Source organism: Thermobia domestica, chromosome 11 (assembly GCF_964235325.1).
Source record: "Thermobia domestica chromosome 11, izTheDome1.hap1.1, whole genome shotgun sequence".
NCBI classification, from domain to species: domain Eukaryota; kingdom Metazoa; phylum Arthropoda; class Insecta; order Zygentoma; family Lepismatidae; genus Thermobia; species Thermobia domestica.
In genome coordinates this window covers 208,333,094-208,341,604 of record NC_137464.1, presented here as the reverse complement: position 1 = coordinate 208,341,604, position 8,511 = coordinate 208,333,094, and the positions used below count along the sequence as shown (strand labels likewise).

The following is an 8,511-nucleotide window of genomic DNA, read 5'->3' as shown; positions in this document are numbered from 1 at the left end:
AGACAAATGAGAAATATTTTTTTTTTTTTTTTTGTATGTATGAGCAATGAAAAGTGTAAATCCGTTGTAATTCCGAATTCGATTGTTTTCATGATCATCAGGGACGTACGGAAGGGGGGGGACACGGGGGTCCGGACCCCCCCCCGAAATTTCGACTTTTTAAAAATTTAGCCTAATTTTAGGGGCAATTTTAGCAATTTTAATATAAAATAGCTTCATATTTAGTTTGAACCCCCCCCGAAATAAATTCCTGGGTACGCTACTGATGATCATCGTACATTCTTCCCTCTCTTCATCGATCGAAAGTAAATCGCATTGCATCAGATTGTCTTCACGCTGTTGCTGTTGTTTGCAAAGGGATTAGGTTGTACAAAATTTAAAGCTACCCTAATCATATCTTGAGTAGCTCTAAAGTCGTCATTCAACTGCTGTTTTATTTGTGGAAAAAGACATTGAACTCCCCAAAAGGTTAGTGTTCGTTAAAAGGTGTGTACCTAGTGTGGTTTTTAAAATCAAATTCTTTTGTTTTGTGTCAGTGTTTTTGTGAACTTTTCATTCAGAACTGTAAATAGTGACTTTCACACTACGAAATAAGTTACTGATTTTCGCAGGGCTATTTTTCAGAGAGCTGTCCTGCATGTTGCGAAGACGCCTAGAAAATCGAGAAAGGTCCTTCTTTTCTAAAAATGTCCTGCGAAATGTCCTAACCTAACTTATTTGCAATATTTTAATGTTTCATTCTTTATTCAGAACATTTTGAATCACATGCAGTCTTTTCCTGATGATGAACTGTGTTTTTTAACACTCCTCAAAAGATTAGGGATGGAGAACAATCAACAAACCATTGTTTTATAATACATTGTTTTTAATTTACTGAGAATGGCTTGTTGAGATATCGATAAGGTTACTTTCGTATATCGATAAGGTTACTCAAGTATATCGATAAGGTTACTTGAGGAAAGGTTACTTTCTCAACTTACGATAGTGATGCTAACCAAGTTAAGTAGAAGTTCCCTCGTGCCAGTCTAAATTTTCCCTCATTAATTAAAATAATACCCCGCTCCGAAAATCGATTTAAAAAAAAGTATTTAGCCCTGCACGAAGTTTCACTGGACATTCATAAAAATAAACCACATTGTCATTCATCAAAGCACTTGGAGTTGTGTTGAATTTCATCAATACTTTTGTTAAGTATTTTACAATTTTTTTTTTTAACAAAAATAAATGACTAGCTTATGGTTAACGTTAAATGAAATAAGGACATGCGTATTGCCGACGCAGTAAACTACCATTGTGTCCTACTTTTCGCTTGTCAGAATCTGGTCATCCTAGTTATAGGTTCCCTATAGCAATGAATATTTTTCCAAAATATTTATTATTAGATATTGTAAATTGTATCTATTTTAATTGGCGGGAAATTTGGCATCTAATCAGGAAATTTCGTGGCTTTTAACAAGAAATTTATTGTTACGAACTGGCAACACTCGCACGTGGTACCCAAAGAACGAAGAGAAAAACGTATGAATGAAGGAGCACGAGATCGAACTGATGTGTTTACATTTTACGTCAGAGGATAAACACAGAGTGAGAAAAGTCGTTGATTGTTAGTGAAAAGCAAAATGTGAAACGTGTAAGTTTGTAGCTTAAAATTAATACTAGTTATTTTCTAAAACATACTACTAAATTATGAAATGCTAATATATGTGAATCAGAAAGATCAGTGTTATGTATTGTGTAATGATTGCGTGTTATTTCGCTGTCAAACTGGAACAAGCCGTAACAAGATTTGTTAGAGACTTTATTTTTGGCTTTTAAGCGGACTTTGGATGAAAGCAGTTGGTGAAAATAATGCGCGACGTGAGTATGTAACATAACCATAAAATATTCAACCATGACTTCGGGAGTTTCAAACTTTCAAAATCTACTTCATCTAAGTATATGTTGTGTGTTTTTATTTATTTATTTATCTGATGAAAAAGGAATTGTTTGTAAAGCAGGGTTGGGTACCTACATTCGTGATTCACGAGTACCTACTCCCAAACTCCTTCGGCATGTCTGTCCCGAAAACTAATGTCTACTTTTAAATATAGTCAATGTCGATAATCTACAATATCAGTGACGTCAGCAGCACAAAAACTTTGGGGCAACAGACTATCGGGCTAACTGGGGTGTATGAAATAGCCCCAGGAAAGCAGGGGGTCCTCCCCGGAAAACAAAAAAATAGTCTTCGTACATTGCATTTTAAAGCATTTTTGACTTAAAAAGCAAACAAGAACTTTTTTAAAAGTTTTGTTTTATTTTTACCTTTAATATTCTAGTTTTTTAAATGCGGTAGACCTACTAAACACACACGCACACTTTACAATTTTTTTGTTTATTCAAACAGCAAAATTCAAATTTGTTTTATAATTTTAGTTAAATGATACCAAGTGTGTGTCAAAAACAAAATAATGATAAAAGGTAGTGTGAAATGAATACTCAGAAACGATCCGCCTTATGCAGAGTCGTTTTGACGATTGATTAGCGTCATGCTAAACGCCCGACTTCTGCAGGAAGCATATGTAAATCGAACGCTTTAGTATAGCACTAATCATACTTCAGAAGGACTCTGCATATGGCCCAATAAGTTTTGAAAACAGACTTTAAGCCTACAAGCCTACAACTAATGTATGTAAAGCTAAAAAAAATGTAGCTATCGTTAAAAAATTAGTTGAAAATAATATTATTTTTTTTAAAGATAAACTCGCTTTGCTGCTCGCTATCTAAACATAAACAGTTTGTTACTTTGCAGATTACTCCACATTCACTTTCACAGGGCCAAAAACGAGTGCATTTTTTCACAATTGGAAAAAACATTTGTGCTACTTTCTCATATCCACTTTATCCAACATTGTTTTGTGAACGTAGAAAACTGCTACATGGTTGATCCTCTTTTGGTTCATAATTGACCTAAGATATTTGAAATATTGGCGGAACGAAAACCGTTTTACAAATATTGGGGGAACACGTGCCCGGTAGGATTGACGTCCGTGTACAATACCAAGTCCCTTTAGTTCGTATAAAAATATATACAGTAAAAGCTCCTTATTCGCACTTCCTTCATGCGCGTTTTCACTATTCGCGGGTTAAAAAAATGCGACCCAATTCCTATATTCGCGGCTAAAGATTTCTTTATTCGTGAATCTAATCACTACGTACATACATACATAATAAAAAGGATTCTAATAGGTATCCAACCCAATATCCTTTGTAAACGCCGTCAAATGGACTTGTAAAATAGACCTTATTACAACTTTGCCTAAAGTATGTTGTTAAATGATATCGCCGCTGTATTGGTTCGGACTTTGACATAAGCCGCCTTCGCCGCGATCGGTGTTTTTGAGAATGTAAACAAACAGAATGAAAGCAACCTTATTACTCAATGAATAAAGTATATTTTTAAATGCCGCCACATTATTAGACGTTCCCTCCTTTGGTAAGAGCCGCTTTGCATGTTTTATTGTTTCGTCTTTCCATTCGTTACAAAAATTGTGATCGAGTAACACGTCTTTACAGCTGTCTTCCTCATTTATACAGTAATGTCAACTAAAAAAAAAAAAAAATGAGAAAGGAGTTTCGACACGAAAAAAATCTGTGTTACCGCTTAAAGTGAAAATAGAAATGCTTGATCGTTTACGCCTTGGAGAGTCGTTTCCATCCATATCACGCTCATTCAATGTCAGCGAATCAACTGTACGATCGTTAACCCTTTCAGACCTGATTTTTTGTTTACTCTCCGGTGTTATTATTATTTTGAATTATTATTCTTTATGACTTAACAAATGAAATACAACCGTCAATTCGTTTGCGGATGTCATATTTAGAGAATTATGGACGAAACATTTTGCGTGCATTAGGGTTGAAATACGTATGTAAAATAAAAATGGGATTAATCGAACACATCATTGTGATCTATATAGTTTAGAAATTCAAAATACATCACTAGAACAAAAGGAGAATTTATTGCAAATAGCTTGTTTTGCCAAGAATAAAACAGCCTACGTGGGTGAGCTTTGTCCATTGTGATAGCCCCTGCAAGTAGTCTACAAGAAATGTGCATTTCTTCCTGACAACAGATTAAAACACCACAGAAATAGTGGAAAGTGATTTAGAAAAGTTCAAAGAATTCTGACATAAAAACCCAGCCATTTAGAATCTTCCAGAGTAATTATATTAAGCTTAAAACTTAATGTACACAAATGTGACCACCAGGTCTGAAAGGGTTAAAAAAATCCGAAGATAAAATAAGGTCCTCTGTAGCTTCAACTTCACTGTGAGCGAAAATTGTTCGTGATCCAGCAATAGAAAAAAATGAAAGTGACGTTGTCATTATGGATCGAAGACCGCAACCAAAAAAGGGTGCCCCTGAGTGGTCCAGTGGTCCGGGAGAAGGCAAAGAGTCTTTACGCTCATTTTAAAGAACCTGATGGTAGTTGTAGTGGTACTTGTACAGATGGAGGATTTCAAGCATCGGAAGGTTGGTTCAATAAATTTAAGGTGAGACAATCATTGCATAACATTAAAATCGTTGGAGAAGCTGCATCTGCAGACACTGCTGCAGCAGAACGATATCCAGAAGAATTTGCAAACTTAGTAGCTGATGGAGGATACAAACCTGAGAAAGTATTTAATGTAGACGAAACTGCACTGTTTTGGAAGAGAGTGCCAAACAAAACATTCATTTCTAAAAGCGAAAAATCTGCTCCTGGATTTAAGGCAGCAAAGGTTAGAGTTACACTGCTGCTATGTTCTAATGCATCTGGAGATTGTGTCATTAAGCCACTGATGCTTTACAGATCGTTAAATCCTCGGGCTTTAAAAAATCAAAACAAGGACGACCTGCCAGTGTTTTGGCGTGCTAATAAGAAACCGTGGGTTACAAGCGCTATTTTTGTGACTGGTTCCGGAATTGATTTGTTTCTGAAGTTGAAACTTATTTTAAAAAACAGAATTTAGACTTTAATGCAGTTTTAGTTTTGGACAATGCACCAGGTCATTCTCGCGAACTTGAAACTATGCATCCAAATATAAAAGTGACATTTTTACCTCCCAACACGACGGCTTTGCTTCAACCTATGGACCAAGGAATAACCCAGGCCTTTAAGCTCTATTACATTAGACGAACCTTCAAAATCGTGTTGGATAATATGGAATGTAATCCTGATATGAATGTTATGGAATGCTGGAAGAAATTTGACATAGCAAAATGCATCGTAAACATAAAAGAATCATTGGAAGAACTGAAGCCACACACATTGAAGTCATGCTGGAAAAAACTGTGGCTTGCTCTGACTGCGGAAAATGACGAAGAATGTGTGCAAATTCAAACTTTGACTGCAAACATAGCCGAAATTGCGAATGGAATAGGACGAGATGAGTTCGAACAGATAGAATCAAGTGACATTCAGGAATTGCTTGAATCGCAAGATGAAGATTTGACTGAAACCGACTTGGAGAAAATGTTAAATTCACAGCCCAGTGAAGAAGAGGTTTCAACAAGCACTGGAAACGTGACATTTAATTTGAAAAATCTTAGTGAAGGTTTAAGAATGGCAAATGAGCTTTGTGATTTCTTTATGAAAATTGATCCGTCTATGGAACGAAGTCTTATTTTTAAGAGGCAAATTGCTAATGCCACTGCTGAATATCAGTCTGAAAAGCTCCTTGCCTGGCAGGAGCTTTTAAGAACTGTCAAGCAAGAAAAAAAAAATACAAAATTCTTCAAACCATTGCCTAAGTCTGAAGATAATAATTAATCAATATTGTCAAAAACTTCAATTACAGTAAATTGATTTTTTATATATGTATTTTTTTTAGTTTGTCACCTAGGAACGTATCCCCTATAATCCCATATAAATTACCATTCCGTATTCACGGTTTCTGTATTCGCGGTATATTTATGGAACACATACCCCGCGAATAAAGAGCTATTACTGTATTTGTATACAAAGTTTAGATTTAACATTTATTTAAATCATTTTCATAGGTCGTTCAAAAATTGTAATTATGGATTTTGTCTTATGATATACTACTCCACCTTGCAGGTACCGCTGTAAAAACTAATGGTCTTTTAATTTTTAATATTTGCGTAAACTTTACACTTGGCAGACACGTACGCAGGAATTTCTTTTAGGGGGAATCCAAATTGTATAATATAAATTAATTATATTAAAATTTGTAAAATCACCCCTAAATTTAGACTATTATTTTTCACCTGTGTATTGACAGTTCTCTCTCCAGATTAATCTGAAATTCCATTGTTTACAATCATCCACTGCAGTTTATGATGATCCCTGCGTAAGACCAGCACTTCCTATGTAGGCTATCTGTATTGATGAATACCGGGCCCGGCTGAAGTTAGGGGGGCCCGATCCAGCTATATTATAGTTCATTTGCAAGCCTATCGTGAAAATTTTAGGGGGGACCGGGCCCCTATATCCCCCTGGATACGGGCCTGATGTGCATTAAATAAATTATAAAACACACACCCACATTGATGTTTTTAATAGTCATTCCCGCTAAAATGAATCAATAGCGATTTGAGAGTTGCCAAATGGCAACCCAGCAAATATAGCCTACTTTAAGCTCAATTACGTGTACGAGGAGGTGGAAATAGTGTTCTTGTTCAGAGCAGTGATGCCAACCTGTGGGGAAAATCCCATATCGTGGGAATTTTTGACCTTATTTTCTCGGAAAGGGATAGTAAGCAGCATATATGGGATTTTTCAAGAAGATCGAAATTTACGAATTATTCAATTTCGATATTGTAAAAAGTGACTAACTCAGAGAAATTTAATATAATATTATAGCATACTTTTAATTAGTATAACATGGGAAATTCACACGTAAAATGGGATTTTTTGCATTTCGACATGGGATTTTATATTGTTTCAGGTTGGCATCACTGGTTCACAGTAGTGTTAATAGGGATATCACTATACAGTTGTTGGACTAAAGGTACTACATTAAAATATACAATCCATAAGAAATAAAGTAGATGAACTAGAGATATTAATTAGAAACGACAGTGAACTGATCAACCCAGATGTCATTTGTATTATCAAACACTGGTTGAGGGAAGGTGAAATAGGGTATATGGTCCTACCAAATTATAGATTTGTTGGTGGACTTTGTCGGCCTTTCAGTAAGTGCGGTGCTGCTCTAATGTTTGTGAAGGGCGTATTAGAGTATAAAGCCAAAAACAACAGCATACACCTAAATGAGGAACAGCCATTTCAACATGCAGTGATAGAAATTGAAAACTTATGACGTAGATTCATTATAATAGTATTGTATGGAACACCTGACAACTTCTTTCCCCGATTCATTGAAAAATTAGACCTGTTAACCCTAGTTAAGAAATAAAGTATACCAATCGTGTTATGTGGCGACTTAAACGTTGATTTCCTGACACATCAAATCACTTAAAATATTGTGAAATGTTTTGCAATCCTTCTGCCTACAACACACTATAAACACTCCAACCCGTACTACACAAAACTCTGTATGTTGTATAGATCAAATTATAATCGATAATGAAATTCTTCCTGTACAACAAATAACCTTAACACATCATTCTCCGATCATAATGCAGTTCAAATAAATATGACACACCCCCAAACTGAAAATTTTATAGCAATGAATGTAAATGAACAAGAAATTTACACGAAATGAACGTAAAGTTGTAGGGACGGATCGGGTAGTATCGGACACTTAAGAGTGTTTCAAAATATATTTCATAGACTTGGGAGTAGAAACTGAAAACAACTAGTTGAATATCAAGTGCAAACTTTATTCTACAATACATGCAATTTCCATATGGAAAACGTTCATTTGCACAGCCAAATAAAGAAAACGAAAATAGGCCAAATTGAGGTATTTCTAAACTTTCCTTGTAGAATCGGACACTATGCTTACCTACAGTTAAGTTCGTAAAACATAGAGCTATGCGTTTCTAAGACATTGATTCACAGTTGTTGCATACGTAAAGCTCTGGACAATGCTCTAGATTTGTACAGTTTTCATGAGCCCACCCACTGCAACGGTAACATAGTATCCAATCTTCTTGAAATGGCTTCCCACAAATTATGCAACGCATATCTTCGTCGTCTTGAGCTGGTTCCTGTGGTTCTTTCTGGGCTCCATTTCGGTTAGTGCGTTGCTTATTTATATTGATTTGTTTGGCTGAAATAGACCTTGATCTGCTGTTCTCCGTGTTTCGAGCCTTTGTAGTTGGAAGACGGACTCTTGCTTTAGTTGGCGTTTATAAGGACTATATGTCAATATTTCACTTTGCGCAAGACATGCTGATATATATAAGGAATAATTTATATATAAGGAAATTAAATCGGATTACGGCGATTTAAGATCAGCTGTGAGTCACACACGTGAATTTTATGAAAATTGAGATCCGGATCCAATAAGTCCTATCGATGGTCTACAATTACTTTTAAATTCATATGAATTTTGTCT

General features: G+C 35.5%; 1 protein-coding gene across 1 annotated transcript in view; it reads left to right on the top strand.

Moving 5' to 3' along the window:
- Positions 1–1,543: 1,543 nt before the first annotated feature.
- LOC145664685 (uncharacterized) overlaps positions 1,544–8,511 on the top strand; it is a 49,057-nt gene continuing 42,089 nt past the window's right edge. Inside the window, exon 1 of the mRNA XM_081731541.1 lies at positions 1,544–1,630. The gene's annotated coding sequence lies outside the window, so the exon portion shown is untranslated. The remainder of the gene's footprint in view (positions 1,631–8,511) is intronic.